Source organism: Chinchilla lanigera, unplaced genomic scaffold (genome assembly GCF_000276665.1).
Source record: "Chinchilla lanigera isolate Chin_1 unplaced genomic scaffold, ChiLan1.0 scaffold00023, whole genome shotgun sequence".
Taxonomy (NCBI): Eukaryota; Metazoa; Chordata; class Mammalia; order Rodentia; family Chinchillidae; genus Chinchilla; species Chinchilla lanigera.
In genome coordinates, this window is record NW_004955424.1 from 8,368,287 (window position 1) to 8,386,416 (window position 18,130).

The window sequence follows — 18,130 nt, forward strand, 5'->3', positions numbered from 1 at the left end:
CAATAGATTTAGTGTGTCTGTTTTAATATTTAGATCTTTGATCCATTCTGACTTTTGTTTAGTGCATGGTGAAAGACATGGGTCAAGTTTTAGCCTTCTTTGTGTGGAAAGGCAGTTCTTCCAACAGCATTTATTAAAGAGGTTACCTTTCTTCCAGTTAACCTGTTGGCCCCTTTGTCAAAGATAAGGTGACCGAATGTGTTTGTAGTTGTATCTGTATCTTCTAATCTGTTCCATCGATCTTCAGGTCTGTTTTTGTGCCAGTACCATCTGATTTTATCACAGTAGCTTTGTAGTACAATTTCAAGTTAGAAATTGTGATGCCTCCTGCTTTTCCTTTGTTTTCCAGGATTGCTTTTGCAATTCTACGCCTCTTCTGGATCCAGCTAAATTTTAGGAATGTTTTCTATAATTCTGTGATGTATACTAACAGCATTTTAATTGGGATAGCATTGAATCTGTACAACTTTGCGAGTATGGCCATTGTCAAAATGTTAGTTCTTGCTATCCGTGAGCAAGGAATATCTTTCCATTTTCTGATACCCTGTTTAATCTCTTCTTTCAGAGTACTATAATTTTCATTGTATAGATCTTTTACTTCTTTTGTATGGTTACAAAGTATTTCATCTTGTAGATGCTATTGTGAAAGGTGTGGTTTCCCTAATTTCTCTCTCAGTCTGTGTGTTGGTTGAGTACAGGAATGCTATTGATTTTTGAGTGTTGACTTTGTGTCCATCTACACTACTCAATTTGGTTATTAAATCTATACACTAAAGGTTTTGTTTTAATAATTTATTTCTCATTTCTTTTCCTGGTCTACAGTTAAGTCATTTCTTGTCTTTAATATCCTTTTGGTGATACCTACTGAAAAGAAAAAAGTGTATAAAACCACATAGGGAAAGAAATAACTGTCATATTGCCGTCAGGTTCAGTAATCACTAACTTTGAGGATCATTTACCATATGCAGCAGTGATAGCCATTGACTTTTGTTCCGTTCTTTAGTTATTGAAATTATTCTTGTTCCTTCTAATATATTTATGATGATAAGACTATAAAATTTCACTAATAAAGTATTGAAATTTTCATTAGGATTTTATTAGTTCTGTAGATCAATTTGGAAAGAATGTCTGTCAGCAACACTGTGAGATTTACTCCAAGAAAGTTATATAAATCTATACTAATTTAGGTCTCCTTCAATTTTTCTTAATGTTTTGTGGTTTTCAGATTTTTCATCATTTCTCAGTTTTATGATTATACATTATTTTTAAGGAAGAACAACTTAATAATTTTTAGATATTAAATACATTAGAGTCCCTAAGTAAAACCTTTGGGTTTTTGGGGAGGCAGTAAATGGATGAAGAAAGAAAGAAAGAAAGAAAGAAAGAAAGAAAGAAAGAAAGAAAGAAAGAAAGAAAGGGAGAGAAAGAAAATATGCATACAGTTTGACAATGTGACTCAGCAACAGGTAGAGGGAAAGGAAGGAAAATTCAGGTATGCATACTTAGAAATATTTAACCAACCAATAAGTTACTGTAAGATAAATTAAAAAAAATAGTTTCTCTTTTAACAAGAATTTTTTCCTCCTTTTTTGTCAAGATATTTACCTTAGAAAACTGGTAAGTATGAGTACATTTAGGAATGAAACAAAGGTTGCTCTTCTTTCTAACTTTCATTACTTTCATAGGAATATCCCTCTGAAGAATCTAGAAGCCATTTGTTTTAAATTAAATATGAAGGTGTGGAGTCCTTCTCACACTCCCTGACTTTAAGTGGGATGGTAGGATATTAACATTAGTGAATGGTTTGTTCCTGGTAAGAATACCTCTATTAACAGTATCATAAATAATTTAGTTGTGTTTTTATGCTTCTTCCCTGTGGACAAAGTGAATTAGGTCACCTACATGTTCAATCCAGCTATCAGGCAAATTTAGGATGAACTAGGTGTGGCTAAGTTCTCTTATTGAGCAGTATTATTATTTATCGTGAAAATATGGATTTCATCTGTTTGTCTACAAGAAAGAGTAATATTTCTTTCTGGTTGTAAAAGGACTTAGAGGATGCATTTTAAGGTCTATCACATTCTAGCTTACTGCTTATATGTTAATAAATGTGCTTTATTTTTCTATCAGTTTTTTAGGGAGCATTTTTGTATTTGGATAAGATTATTTTAAAATTACATTTCCCCAATAATAATAAAGATGTAAAATTTTAGAGACGTATATGCCAACAGAATACCACAGGCTAAGGTCCAAGTGGTGGAATAGTTTCAGTTGGAAAACAATTTAAAAAGCAAATAAAACTAATTTGTATAAACAAGATGTATGAATATATATCTCAACCTATGTTATATAAGGAATTATAAACGAATATGGAGTTAAATTTTACACTAATTACAAGGAATAATTGGAGTGATTACAGTTGTATCTAATTTGCATTTGTTATGGATCAAATTAATTACTGTGCTAAGAATTAAAGGTTAAGGATGGAATAGATTCAACTGAGGTTGTAGTATCTTTGGAAAAAATGATAATGGCTTCAAGACAAAAAAAAACAAATAAAAAGAGAGAAATGATCTATGTTTTATAGATAAAACAATGAGTACAAGTTTAGACAAATTATAAATACAGGGAAAACAGAAAAAAATGTTATTTTCTTTTCTTTGTTTTTACTGGAAAACAAAGAAAATGTTAATGTTCTTTAGATAATTAGATAAAATTGGAAAGACAAAGAAGTATTTTGTTGATGATTTTTTTCATTCATTTTGTTACTTGATTTCATTACTTGATTCGCCTTGACATATAGTTTTCCACCCTATGAATACATGTTGCTTAAAATGAATGTTCTTGTAGTGCTGAGTATTTATTTCTCTATTTTAAACAGCATTACAATGAACATTCATATAGGTACTAAATGGGTTATTTTCTAAGAGTAAGATTTTGGAAATAGAATCTTTAGTCCTATGCAGTGTTTGAAATAGTTTGATAATTTTAACTGTTATCCACTAAAAATACTACCAGAAAAAAAAAACAAATCTACTTTTATTGCACTTACTTGCAATAAGACTATCAAGTTAATATAGGAATAATGGGATTCCAGGGGAGGAAAATCGGAGATGTCTGTAGAGTTTCAAAAGTTGAGTAATGTGATATTAAGGTAGGACTTGCAAGCTTTATAACTGTATGGGGATGGAGTTTATGGTAATGTGCCTTTGAATTGGCAGGCAAAGTGATGAATGGGGATTAAATTACATCTTAAGTAGGTTATTCGTCTGGGCAAGAAAACCATTAGTTACTTCATCACATGTCTTCCAAAAGCAGATTATTTGCCTATACCCAACAATTTAAGATAAGTATTATACCGTTCAATACAGGAACAGAAAATCATGCTGTTTTCAGTTCACAATACTTATAGACAAGTAACTCTCAATAATGTTTACATCAGTTTAGACTTTTCCCTCTTTACTCCTTGGAGTTTTGTTGTTATTGATCGTACTTTCTGTCGAATGTACACTGTTTGAAAGAAAGTTTACTGATACTCATTTCTTTTTTTCCTTTGTGGTGTTAGGAAAGAAACTCAGAGACTCTACAGACATCTTGCCCAATTTTCCTCTCCTGGAATCCCACTATTCCTGTATGAATTTGATAGTCTTATTGCAAGTAAGTTCAATAAAAGTAGATTTGGTTTTTTCTGGTAGTATTTTTAGTGGATAACAGTTATAATTATCAAACTGTATGCTAAGCAAGTCTCTACCACTGGGTTATACTTACTTTTATTCTTACTATGAATCTATAATTGTATCAGGCAAAAATTTAAGTAGCAGCTGGATTTTATTATGCATTGAATAGAAGTATTAAAATATGCATATGCAAACATGCATTAGTCTTCTAAGAAGGAATATTTAATGACAGAAAACTGCTGAAAAAGTACCCCAAGGTGCAAGCAAACATAAATTCTCTTAGGAAAGCAATTATTGCAATATATCCATGATAGAATTTCAACTGCTAGCAGGAATTAGTGAGCAAAGAAGTCTTTAGCCAGTTTTCAAACTGATCCCAGTTACTGAATTCTTCACTTAAAGAGCTATGCAAATAAACATTAGACACAAAATGATATGACTCTGCAAATGGACACATGTGGGAGGCTTTTTGCACTTACCACCACTCTACACGGTGACTATCACGAAAGCCAGAGGACGTTAACTCCTTTTGGCCTCATTTATACAGGCAGAGCTAATGTGGCAGGCATCAACAGATTTGCACCTGATTCTCAAAATCCTTGTGAAATATAACCTAAGTGAGAGAAATTTCACTTCTGTATACAACTCTTTCAGTGAAATGTTTCCTAAAGCTTAAAGCACTTCAGAAAATATAATGTAATCAAATTACATTTCATTTAAAAAACATTGATCTTTATCGCTAACAACCGTTATTTCATTAACATCCAAAATCTTCACCAAAGAGAAGTTTCAAATGTGGATTCTTGAAGACTGCAAGATAAACATACTATGTACATCTAACTTTTGTGGTACAAAGTATTGAAACATAAGGGATATTGACTTCTTGCATTTTAAAAATGTTGACTGAGGACAGCATGTAGTGTGAAGTTAATAGTTGCATCTTCTTATTCTACTGACTTTTATTGTAAGCTGACATTATTTACTAATTTTACCTAAGCTTCCCAGATATGGTTTTATCATGTAAATAGGCTTTCCTTGTCACAAAAGCAGTACAGAACAATTTTAGGTTTGTAGATGAAAATAGATACATCTAAAGAAGTAAAAATTCACTTATAATCATATCATCAGATAATGATTAACATTTTGTATGTTTAGATTATACAGTAAATATTTGTTTGAAACTTGCCAACAACATAAAGTTTTCATGGAACAAAAAGAGTAATTGATGGAAGCACAAGATAGAATTAAACCACAGACCAAAAAAAAGAACGCTGTGTATGAAGCATAAAGAATCATTTCAACCAACAAGGAATAGAAATCAGGAAGGAATCTATGATTGCTGAAGGTTGCATTATTTGTTAAGAGGACACAAAGACTAATCTTTGGGTGCCCTAATTACTGCTTCTGAGCCCCCTACTTTCTACTTGTCCAATGCCCAGACATTTTACACTTGACAAATTTTCATTTCCTTAGGAAAGCAAAATTCTACACACTATTGTAAATGGGAGTTTTCCATGGGTATACTAATTCCACAAAACGTGTATGCCAAAAAGTGCAATTTTCTGAAAGGCAGTAATAAAAATGATGGTGCTACTAATTTTATAACATGAAGTTATAACCATGAAGTATAAACCATTAACATGAAGTATAAACCACAAGTTACTGGTTTTTTTTTTTTTTTAAGTGACTAGAGCCTCTGCTTGCACAGTCTAACAGCATGTGCAAGGGTAGAATTAGTTTTGGTCCTCTGCCTAAGCTGTCACCCGAACGATTTGGTGTAACAAATGACATAGACTTATGATTATTCTTAACTCTAAAATGCACTGTACTGTTGTGCACCATAAACGGTTTTAGTTAAAACACAGGTGGGTACAATGTATAGGGATAATTTCCCTGTGATGAATGTGATCGTTATGTATATCTAAAGTGTAGCAATAAAATTAATTTTAAAAATAAAAACATTTAAAAATTGCATTATTTCCCTAATGGATTTCACTTGGACTCTTAGTAATTTATCTTTCTGTTTTGACTATATATATACAGAGAGAGAGAGAGTGAGTCTTTAAAAATGATTTAAATTTTCATTTTAGACATTGTTGATTATTAAAGTACCTATAATTAACCTTAATTACATTGTGCTGAAGAAACTAAAACTTGATTTTGGAAAATATCTCCAAACGTATTTAAGCGTTATATAAAGTAACAAGGGGAATCTGTCATTAACCATTATTTAATGTCTTATCTCTTTTTAGGAGATATTAGCTGAGTTTAACGTTTTTCACTGTACTATCATTTGTTTTCATAGTCTCTTTGTATAGGAGATGTAAAGCTTTTAAGATGTACCTATTTTATATAAATTTAAAGGTGAATACTTCCTGTATTTTGCCTGAGTACAAGCTGATTGCTAACATATGACTTGCTCCTTAAAGTACAGGGAGAAGCTAGAATAAGGTTATATACTGTTTGACAGAATTATTATATATCTGTTTCCATTTGTCTGGGAATTATTGTCTTCAAATTTACCCATCATTGAGGGACACGTGAGTTTCATCATTTCCCACACACAAGAATGTTGTCGTTGTTTCTGCTCGTGCCAATTTTAATTGAAAGATATTAATATTTCATTCAGTTTCTTGGACTCGTAGTCAATGTAAATCACACAAGTACTTATGGACTGTTTTATTTACAATATCTAACTTACGTAAAAATATATACATTTAAAACTTTAGACACATAATCATTTTACAATTAAGGTTTCTGTTTAAACTGAAAAATATCCATGCTATCTAGTGTATGTTGTTAACATTTTTCTCATCTTGGAATTTTCTTCAAAATCTATGAGAAGGTTTATCTTTTAAAGGCAACAGCTATTTTAACATCTACCTACTCTAATTTGTTATGTTCTGTTAGGTTGTGTTTTGCATTTAAATATTAAATCTGTGTATCATTGTCTTTTGTCAAAAATAGGACTTAGTAATCTAACTTATGTTTTACAAAAATCAATTCAGGTTTTCATATTGATTTTTACTTTCAATATAGTCCATTTATACATTTATGTGCCTGGTGTAATATGCTTTATTATTAATATTAATATTGCTAATAATAAAATCTTGGTCACAATCATTTGTCTACATTTTGTGTATTATTACTATTTATAAATGTTAGAGTAATTCGTTCATGGTCACAATAAAGGCTATAGATATAGGTATTTTAAAACCACTGTACATAACAATTTATGGAGAATTGCTATTTTAAACACATTAAAAGACCCATGAGTTATTTGATACTCATTTCTTAGTACTTCTATGTATATATTTAAAAGTAAAATTAGTCAGCTATTTTTTTTTATTTATATATTTTTAAATTGGTAAAAATTGTGCGTACTAGACGGGCGTGGTGGCACATGCCTGTCATCCTAGCACTCAGGAGGCTGAGGCAGGAGGACTGCTGCTAGTTTGAGACCAACCTGGGCTACAAAGTAGCTCAAAGCCTGCCTAAACTGCATAGCTAGACTCCCTCTCAAAACAGACCAAAAATTGTGTATATTTACTACATGTAATGTAATATTTTAAAGTATATAGTTTCTATTTGTGTTGTTGTGTATATAGTTCTATTTGTTATTTGTCAGTTATGCCTGTATAGTAATGCTTGCTGTAGGAATGGAATACATTTTAAAATTACATAATATAAGAGTTTACAAGTCAGATTTTTCTAGCTTTAAAATGTGTAGATAAGGTTTAGAAATATCAGATTATATCTTTAATTGAGTGATAATTTTTCCTGATTTATGTGGATATTTTGGAGTCTTAAATTTGTACAGTGGATGAAAGTTTTCTCATTATAATTTTAAAAATATTTTACAATGTACCTGTATAATAATAGAATATTGACATGAGTGCAGTGTTACAAATATATGATTTAGAAAAATACTAGTAAATTAAATTACATAATTGATTGCATTATAAAAAAGTAGACCTGGACAGACAAAATTTTCTTCTGCAAACAATAAGCATTCACTCAATACACATATTTAGCCCAATTAGACTTATAAGTATAATTTTTTATAATGAGGAAATATAATTATTTTTAAAAATAATTTAAGCCATCAACCAAAATGATGTAAATCACTCAGAAGATGTTTCCATCTGATCGCTAATTATAAGACAATAAATTTATCAAGCTAACAAGAATTAGCAGTATTTGACAGTGTTTCAAATAACAATAAAGTTGGTAGGAAATGTATTAAATACTCTGTAAAATATGAACACAAACATAAATTTGTAATAAAAGTTAACTAAATTATACTTAAGGAAGTACACCTTTTGAATTAATAAGAATTCTGTGACTTTAAAGAGTTCATTCTTGTTCCAAATTATTTTTAGATGAAAAATAGTGTTAATTGGATTCTGAATGATGATAATAAACTCTTGTTGGGAAAATTATTGCATTTATAGATCTAAAGAGGCAATCCATAAAATATAGGAATGATTTCTGAAAGTTAGGAAAGTAGAAAGTTTGGGAAAATATTCCCTATACTGAGAAGTATATTTTTCACTCTTGATTAGGAAAGACAAATTTGAGAGAACGCACACAGATATATGCACAAACACAAATGAATAATGGTGAACATGCTAAATTACATTAATGCAAGGCTTTTCCAAACTGTGATGCATATCACTGTTGCTAAGAGATTCCTGGTGGGTCAAACCCAATATGATGTTCTGATGTAGTTTAGCAAAACAGTTGAATTTCTTTCATGTTACTATCTTAACACTGATGAATCCTTACAAGAAATTCACTCTAATTCACAGATCAGTCTCCATTCCCTACACATAAAACTTCTTTAGACCTCCACATACTTGTAGAATTAAGCTGTAAAATAAAAGATTAGGTTTATCTTATTCGACACTGCATAAAGAATACCAATTTCTAGAGAGATTAAGAGAGAGAAACTAAATATCTGTGAACAAGAAATGTATAAGATGGTCAATACCTCCCCTACTCCTCAAAACTGATTAACTGCCAGGAGATAGAAAAGGCAGAAGCAGGAACACATGACAGATCATGATTTTGCAAGGTGTTATTAAATTCCTCTCAAAATAGTTTAGTTTTAAATAAATTACATTATTTTATGTTTATGATGAATTTTATTAATATACTTTCATAAAGAAAAAGGGCTTTTAACCGTGAATATTTCTATAGGAATTTTCATTTTAAATAAAACAATGGTCTTGTGTTTGTGATAAGTTTGCATATAGTTTATTTCCTTTGGTAAAGACATCTTTAGAGTTTGATATCACTTCAACCCTGAAAAATTACAAGAATAAAATAACAAAATCCTTCCTTCACCAAGTGTCTTTAAATGTCCTTCCACTTGATTTATTTATATTTTGGTCTCTCTTCTTTTCTGAATATAGAAAAATATATATTTTCAGACATATGTATATTGCTCATGTTATGATAATCACGACTGCTTCTGTTTTGAACATACTTAAAGACATTATTTTCCTTTACTTTCATATAATTTAAAGTGTATTTTCCCCAAATAAGAAAATTATTTTAAATAACAACAGTGAAAGTATAAAAATAAGAACATATAGCATAAATTCTAAATATTTTCTGCATTTAAAAAATTTTCCATTTCCCATTCTATTTTTTAAAAAAAATCATGTTCAAATTTCTTTAATTGCACTAGTAATGCATTACTATTTTCTATTGCTAGAATCAACACTACTTTTAGTTGGGGTGCCTTTTAAATCTATTTTAATCCAGAACAGTTCACAAGCAATTGCATGTCATATCTTCGCCTTCAATATTTTAAGATGTGTAGGCCAGTTGTCTTGTGGCAATATCCATCCACTAGGTGTTTCCTTGTGATAAATTCAAAGTACGTATACCCTGTGCACCATAAAGGGTGTTCCCATCAGTTTACATTTTATTAGGAGATACTTGAAGAACCTCTGGGTCAATATTATTCAATATCAGCATTCCAGGTTATGATTATATAATTCATGCAAAGCCCATTTTACTTTTTCTTTTGAAATGTAGAAGTAATTTTTTGTGATAGGATCAACTGATGATTTTGAGCTTTATCTTTTCTTTCGTATTTATTACTTTGCATTGTCTTGTAAGAGCTTTCAGCTTTGTTAATATTTCTAACTTAAATGTTTTTAAACAAAAATACATAAATGTGTTAATTATATAACTCCACATTCATAAAACAGAACAGTATTACTACTGAAAATATGACATGGATATGCACTATGGAAATCCATATAAATTTATACTTACATATATTCACTATTGTATTATATGAAGTGATTTCATTGCCCTTAAAAATCAAACTTTAGTGCTGTTCCTGTCCAACCCTCTCCTCCTTCCAAATATCTGTCAATAAACCATAGTTTTACTATCTCCATATTTTTTGTTTTATCAGAATATCATCTTGTGGGAATCAAATAGTATGTCACTTTTTGTTTGGATCGATTCCTTTCAAACAGTAATATGCATTTAAGGATATTTCAAATCTTCCTATGGCTGTATAACACATTTCACTTTTAGTATTGAGCTGACTGTGTGTGACATAGTCTATTTATCCATTTGCCAACTGTAGAATGTCCTTTCTGCTCCCACGTTTTGGCATTTATCATAAAGCTATTGTACCCATTACTGCGAAGGTGTTTGCATCATACAGTCAATGTATGATTAAAAGTAAAAAAAAAAAAATCTGTACCATTTAATATTTCCACATGCAGTGACTGAGAGTTCCTTTTTTGTTTATCGTCAGGTTTTGATATCTTCAGTGATCTTGTGTTTGGTGTTGTAGCAGATCTAATAGTAATATACCATTGTGATTGAATTTTTTATGTCCTTTATAACATATAATATGGAGCAACTTTTCATTTATTTATTTTCAAACTATTTGTCTTCTATGCTTAGTTGCCTACTAAGATTTTGACGCATTTTAAAAACTCAGGCTGTTAATCTTCCTGTTGAGTCTTAAGAGTTCTTTTGTAGTTTTAGATAACACCTTTTTATAGACATGTCTTCCAAGGGTTTTCCCCTAGTGGATTGCTTGTCCTCTCATTTTCTTGAAACTATCTTTTCCAGAAAACATATTTTTAATTTTACGAAAGTTCAACTTATTCATTCTTTCTTTGAATATTATGTGCTCACTGTTGTAACTAAAATGTCATTACTAAGCCCAAGGTTACGTAGATTTTCCACAGTGATTTTTTTGTAAGAGTTTCATAATTTTGAATTGTAAATTTATTTCTGTGGTTTATTTTAAGTTAACTTTTGTGTTAACATTGTAAGATATTCATCTATGTTAATATTCCTTTTTCCCTGTGGATAGCCAGATATTCCAGCAACATTTGTGGAATTTTTTACCATTGTTTTGCCTTAGCTTTAATGTACCATTTATAAAATGTATGTGGGGCTATTTCTAATTTTTCTGTTCTGTTTAATTTTATCTCTATTCTTTGATGTCTGTGTTCATTCTTTAAGAAATAACACATTGGTTTACATTAACCATTCATGTTGAATAGTGAAAGTATTTGTTTTTCTCCTTCCTCTTGGGTTGGTTCGTTTGGGTCTTTTGACTTTCCATATAAATTTAACAATCATTTTAGTATATTAAAAAAAAATTAGTACATTGCTACAATTTTGATTGAGATTGCATTGCATTGACAGATTAAATACGGTGGAACTGACATCATGATAATATTGACTCCTAGCTATGAACCTGGGATATTTCTTTGTATACTTAGTTCATTAATAGTTTTCATCAGAACTGAGTACTTATCTAGATTTATTCAAATTTCATTAGACTTACAGTCAATTATTTCATTTGGGGAGGTGTACATATCTGTATGAATAATGTTCACATTATTACAATAAAATACCTGAACTAATTCAGATAGAGACCAAAGCCCCAGAGAAAGACTGCATACTTTAGGCCTACAGTCAGAGCAATATGCAATGACAGAAGCCTCACACTAGACCTACTTCTTAATGGCTACACTGCCACTCAATATTGTCACTCTGGGGACCCTGGCTTTATCTCATGGACCTTTGAAGGTCATGCATCTCAACCATAACTATATAGACAGAGACACAAAAAGCTTATTGAAACACATCATTGAATAAAAATGAAAAAGATACTCTAATTACTACCCCATATTCTAATTCTAGAAAGACCTTGAAAAGTCTATTTGTAAAAGCAGATTTAATTTCAAAACCTCAGTAAAATTCTCCAAAGTAATTTAAATGACTAAACACTCATAAAACCCAAAAACAAGCATAGATTTTGGGGAGTGGAGTCAAAGTACTTCTGTCAAACACAGTTTCTGAAAATAAGGAAATATGTAAAATTTATTTATTTTGTGTACATAAATTCTCTATTAATGCTGTTTTGCCTTTAAATAAAAACACATGTATTCTTTTAAAAAATTTATTGACTTAAATAATTGCAAAAGGAATCTCCTTGGCTTACTTTTTAAAAAATATAGCTCTCATTTTCATATTCTCCTAAGAAATAGGATGTCTGAGTGATGTGCTTATAAATATATTCATTTTTTAAAATTTTAAAACTATAAATATAAAGTTCAAGCAGTCAATCAGTGTTTTAGAGTGCCAGCAATATGCAGAGAGTAGATGTTGCAAAGATAGGGGATTTTAATGAATTATTTAATTACCATGGTTAACAGAAACTGGTGATTTTCCATCGCCTTCAGGGCATATAACTTCTCTCAGTTTTCCTTCATTTTTCAACTCCAGATCCTGGCACAGATCCCTGAATCTAGGAAGCGTTTACTTTTTTGTAGGACTTATACATAAAATTCCCAACCCTGCTAAAGACTAGTTTAAGAGAAAAGATACACTTTAATGTAAATAAATAATGGATATATACAATATTCAGCAAAGAATGTATATCACAAGCCATTATACTCAGTGACGACATAATTGCTCTCACTGGTTTGTTAGCCCTTCTTATGTTCATTTTAGGAATGTTTAACCTTACTCTACAGATACACAGCAATAGAATGGACTTTAATAAGAGGGAAGAAGAAACTTAAATTAGTACTGTATTTTTTTCTGTGCATGGATTTTTCCCACCTCTACCAGTCCCTGCCACAACTTCCAAAGAAGTGCAGACCGTTCAGGAGCTTTTTTTCTTCATATAAAATTTGTTGCTGATCTCTAAGGAGGAGCATCTTTTAGGCATTTCAATATTTTGTGTGGAGTTCCTTGTGGTTAGAGAAAAACAGCATATTTCCCTTCCTTCTTAAAAATGTGTAATCTATTTCATCTAATTTTTTTATAGAATGATACTGTGTTATACAAAACCTTAAATATTCCCAAATAATAGTAAATCTAAAGCTTAGATACCCAAGTTTTCTTATTACAGTGTTATATCTTCTGAGATACATAGAGATCTTGGAGAAAGGTTAGATTAGGCTACTGAAAAGGAAAACATAGTGTTTCTGTTGATATTTTTCTCTGTCCCTTAGGACATATAATTATGATGATAGGAAAATTAACTGTGTTTGCATAAAAGCTAATGTTGTGAGTTAAACCATCCCCTGAAGTACATACAAATTTCTTTCCCTCACTTCAAGGTTCACCCACCATCTTCTACCCAGTCTCTCTCTGCCTCACTCTCATCCTCTCCCTCTTCCTTTGCTCCTTATCACCCACATCAAGGACAGTTGAACTTTTAGTTTTGGGGGCATAGTTCTCCAGAACGTCAAATCTTCCTCAGAGTACTGGGCCCCACCACAAGGAAATAGGCATGAAATACAAACTTATGGGATAGTACACACAAGACTGCCCTCTTTTCTGATCCTTACTGCACCTTTGGGTTTTCTCAAAGACATCGTATTGCATCACTCTAAGAAAACTTTAAGAATACTGCTGCTATCCCAGTACTGTATTTATGGGTAAGAGTTACTGTGGAAAAAAAGATACAAACTAGAACTAGCGAAAGAAAGGGGCCCACAGCAAGAGCAAGAGTGTGAAATTCTAAATTTGCCTTTCTCCTGGGAGCTCATTCCTGACATCCACCTGCAAAACCAACATGGGTTATTGCCACCCTGAGAAGTTCACCTTAGCTTCAGTGTCTACTTTTATGGAAGCTTGATTATGTAAACATGACTGATTATAGCCCACATGGTTGAACATTGTCCCTACAAGAGCTGGTCTCATGACCCAAATGTTAAATCCCACAGTTGTGTTTCTGTCTTAAGATTATCAGGTGTGTTTGTTTTGTTTTGTTTTTTTTTTTTTTTTTTTTTTTGGTTTTTCTCTGGTACCGGGAACCGAACTCTCGACCTTGCACTTGCCAGGCAGGCGCTTTGACGCAGAGATAAATCCCCAGCCCCTATCAGGTGTGTTTGTACTCTGAGTCATCTCATTATAAAATATCTGTTTTGTTCAGAAAAGCCCCTGATGTATAAAAAGATACTCTTATTAATCAGATATTTAAAAGTTCTAGAAAAAGAATGAGGGTCATCTCCCAATCTCTCTCAGACTCTATATCTCACTCGTCCTCTCTCTCTCTCTCTCTCTCTCTCTCTCCCCCACCCTTATTTTTCCTCTATACATGTCTTCATTGATATCCTGCAAAAACATGACCTGAATAGTTTGCTCAAAGTATGCTCACTGGAGTAATGACATCAGCATCTCCTAGAAGTTTCTTGGAAATTAAAAATTCTGCAACTGGTGTCAGACTCTGAGTCAGAAAACCCTGAGGGAGAGGCAAGGTGAATTTGACCTCAATAAACCATATAAGTGAATCTCACTGATACTCACATTTGAATCCAATAATCTAATCTGAAGATCATTAATGTTTGGAGAGTAAGAAAGAAATGGGAAATGTAGGAGTTTTTCCAGAGGAGTACCTTTGCTGGAAAAATCAGTAAGCTGTTATTTCCATATACACTTGCACCTTAAAATTTAGATTAAGTTCTCTACATTTGTGTCAAGTCTGAGGTATATCATGCCCTTTCATTTTTGTTTTCAGCTTGCTTTAGCTTTAAAACTAAACAATTTATGTTAATCATAATCATGAAAGAATTATACAGAAATATTGTAAGAAAATAAAATTCTATCCTCATTATCAATTTTGGCTTTGTATTGAGTGTTTTTGTCTCACCAATTAAAAGCAAAGATCGTTTTTCACAAGTGGAGAACTTGTATCATATTCTGAAACGTGGAATAACTTTTTAAATAGCCCAGCTATAAACCATTCAACATGGGGGTCTGTGATATGAAGGCCGACAGTTTGTAATGTAGGGTTTAATTAAATTGGGTACTGCTATAATTAAAGGTTTTGAGTTATTAATGCATCACTCTGGCAAACATTTAATTTTATCTCTCTAGTGAAACCCTTATTAAAATAGGATATTAGGACTGTTAAATAGAATTTGCTGCAGAAATGGTTTAAATTCTCAGATGAAATTCAGCACAATACACTACAGTAATTGTTGTCCATTTAAATAAAAAAAGAACTTCTGGAAGCTCAAGAAAATGAGTACAGTCTGAGATAAGACAACAATTTCAGTTTTAAAGAAATCTTGTATCAGGTATAGTAAAAGTAACATGGGGAAAGAATTACTCAGGATGCTTAGTGTTGGATGTCTGTCCATGTTCGCTGTGAAAGAACTTGGCATTTTAAGTGGTCATAATTATACCTGAAGTTTAAGGCTCTGCAGTATCATGTAGTATTTTAGGTTCTCTTCTATATATTCCATTTGTACCTACAAAACGGGTGGAGACCTCCTTAAACTGCTGATTCCCAATTTCTCTAAGTACTAATATTAATTAAAATAGCATCTGTATTCATCCATCACTAGTTCTAAGTGGTTTCCTTGTATTTTTTCTTAGTCAATAGCCCACTCTAAAATCTTAAGTCTGGAACCTCAAAGAAAGAATTTTAAGTAATTCTAATTCCAGAATTTTGTCAGCTAAAAAAGCAAACCCAGAGTTAAATTTAAATACTATATGTCTGGTAAACACTATATGTCTTTTGCAAGGCTTAAATTATATGATAGTACATTGCAAATCATGAGGAGTCCTGTAGTCAGGAAATAGAGGAAATTTTATTTCAACACTTGTGAAACTAAATATACTGTAGGGTCTTGCTTTGTATGCATAAAATCATTCCACAGATCACGTACTGGAAAACACTGGTGTCATGAGAAAGCTCCCCTTTTGGATATTTAGAGATCCCCCATATCGGATCTACTTCCATTATTTGCTAACCATGGGGTTCAGAGTGTGAAGATTCGGCTTCCCACCTCTAAGATAAAGTTGATACTGTGCTCCTGGCTCGTTGTGAAGAAGAAATGAACACTTGTGTTCAGAATCATAATAAACTTCCCAGAGCACTTAAAAAGTGCATTTTTATTCCACTGGGTCTCACTTAGGTAGCAGTGAGTTAAGAATTCATTGAGTTCCCCAGAGCTTTCCCCTTCTTTCACACAGTGTCTTTGAGGAACTTTGTTCAGTGTGCTGAAGGGGACTGGGGCAGTGTAAAAGTGCGGTTTAGAAATTCACAGAGCACTTTGAGGTAGAGTAGTTTAATTTGTTAAATATTTATCTCTGAGGATGCTCAGGCAGGCACTATACAGGAAATATTTCATGAGGCTAGTTAATGTCAGGTTTTTAATTGAAAGACATTTTGAGTAACACAGAAATATGTTAGTGCTCATAATATAAATACTCTCCTCACACAGTTATGGAGTTGACATAATATTGGCAGGAGAATAGATATAAGTACAATGAAAGGGCTGGTAATGTATGTTCATGTAAGTGTCTACTGCCCTAGTAGTAGGGATTATTTTAAGAGAGAGGATTGTGTGGATCTACACATCAGGGAGAAATAAAGTCTAAGTCGGACGTGTCCTGAGGATCGTTGCTTCAAGACTATTCACCATGGATATTTGCAGAAAGATAATAGAATTTATTGATTAAAATACACTTTTTTCTTTAGAGACAGAAGTGAGAAGAAAATATTTAGAAGCAAGTCTGTGACACTTTTCTTGGAAATGAGAATGTTCTGTGGGAACAGAAATTAGAAGAGTCAGGTCTCAGATCAACTTCTTCAAAAATGCAGTCACTTTTGAAACCAGTCCTCTTGTTAACATGCTAGTGGTAAAGAACACAATGTCTATTTTTTTTTTTAAAAAAAGTAAATGATGCTAGAAGGAAATATCAAACATCTATAAACCAATCATTATGAATAAAACTGGAATTATAGATTAATAGAGTATGGCTAGCTGGACACTGGGAGGTTATTTACAGTTTTGTAACGGAGAATGAAACTCAGAAAACCCTGCAATTGAAACAGATGTTTTGTTTTGCTTTGCTTGTTTGTTGTTCGTATTTCTTGGTACTGGGGATGGAATCCAAGGCTTTCACATGGAGCTACATCTGCAGCTCTTTTACATGTTAAATTTGAGACATGATCTCTCCAAGACATGATCTCTCCAAAGTGAGACTCAAGCATTCGGTATATCTGCCTCATCCCCCTGTAGTGCCGGGACTGCAGGTCTGTGCCACTACACGCAGTGGAAACAGGTTTCTTTGTGAGGTACTTTTTGCATACTTCACTTCAAACTTAACTGTTAATCCTACATCTATCAGGTGAGGCTCTAATGCAAAAGAACAACATTTCTGGGAAATTGTGATTTATAGTTGCTCTTTCTTCGCAGGAAATCTTAGTTTTGTGTTTAGTTTTTATTGGAATTGCCAGTCAAGCTTGGTTCCAGGTTTAAAAAAAAAAAAAAAAAAATGACCATTTCCATAAACTTGTTTAAGCAATTTAACCCTTTATGTCCATTCGAAAGGATTTCAAATCCCTTAACATTTTTTTTTTGCCTCTTTGAACTTCCACCTCCTTGTCTATATGAAGACCACACATCACATTTATTGTAGTGCTTTTGCATTGTCCCACCAAAATCGGAAGCAGAAAGTACAGCTTTCATTTCTTTTACCATCTCTCATGCGATTGTCAAGCTCCATAAAGTTTTAAAACTGCTATCATAGGCTCCATATTTTATTGACTCCAATTAGATTGTAATGGTTTCATCCAGAAGACAGTTTGTACCAGAAACTTTATCATTCATGTTTCCTGCAGGGAAACAGGACCCACTAAGAGAGAAATTAATGCATTTTTGCACCTCAAAAGATGACTGACAGTAAATGATTTTAGTACTGAATAACCACATTTAACTAATTTTGCAAAAAGAAGAATCTAAGCATTCCATCTAATGTGTCATTTTAAACTCTTCAAATATTGAAAACATGATTCTACTATTTATATAGAACATAAAACAGATCAAAACTCTGAATAAAGAGCTTATATATACTTAAGTTTGCTAGCTTTGGATATATTCTTTTATTCCTTGAGTTCTTTCCAAAAAATCTGTGATCATGGCCATACTTAT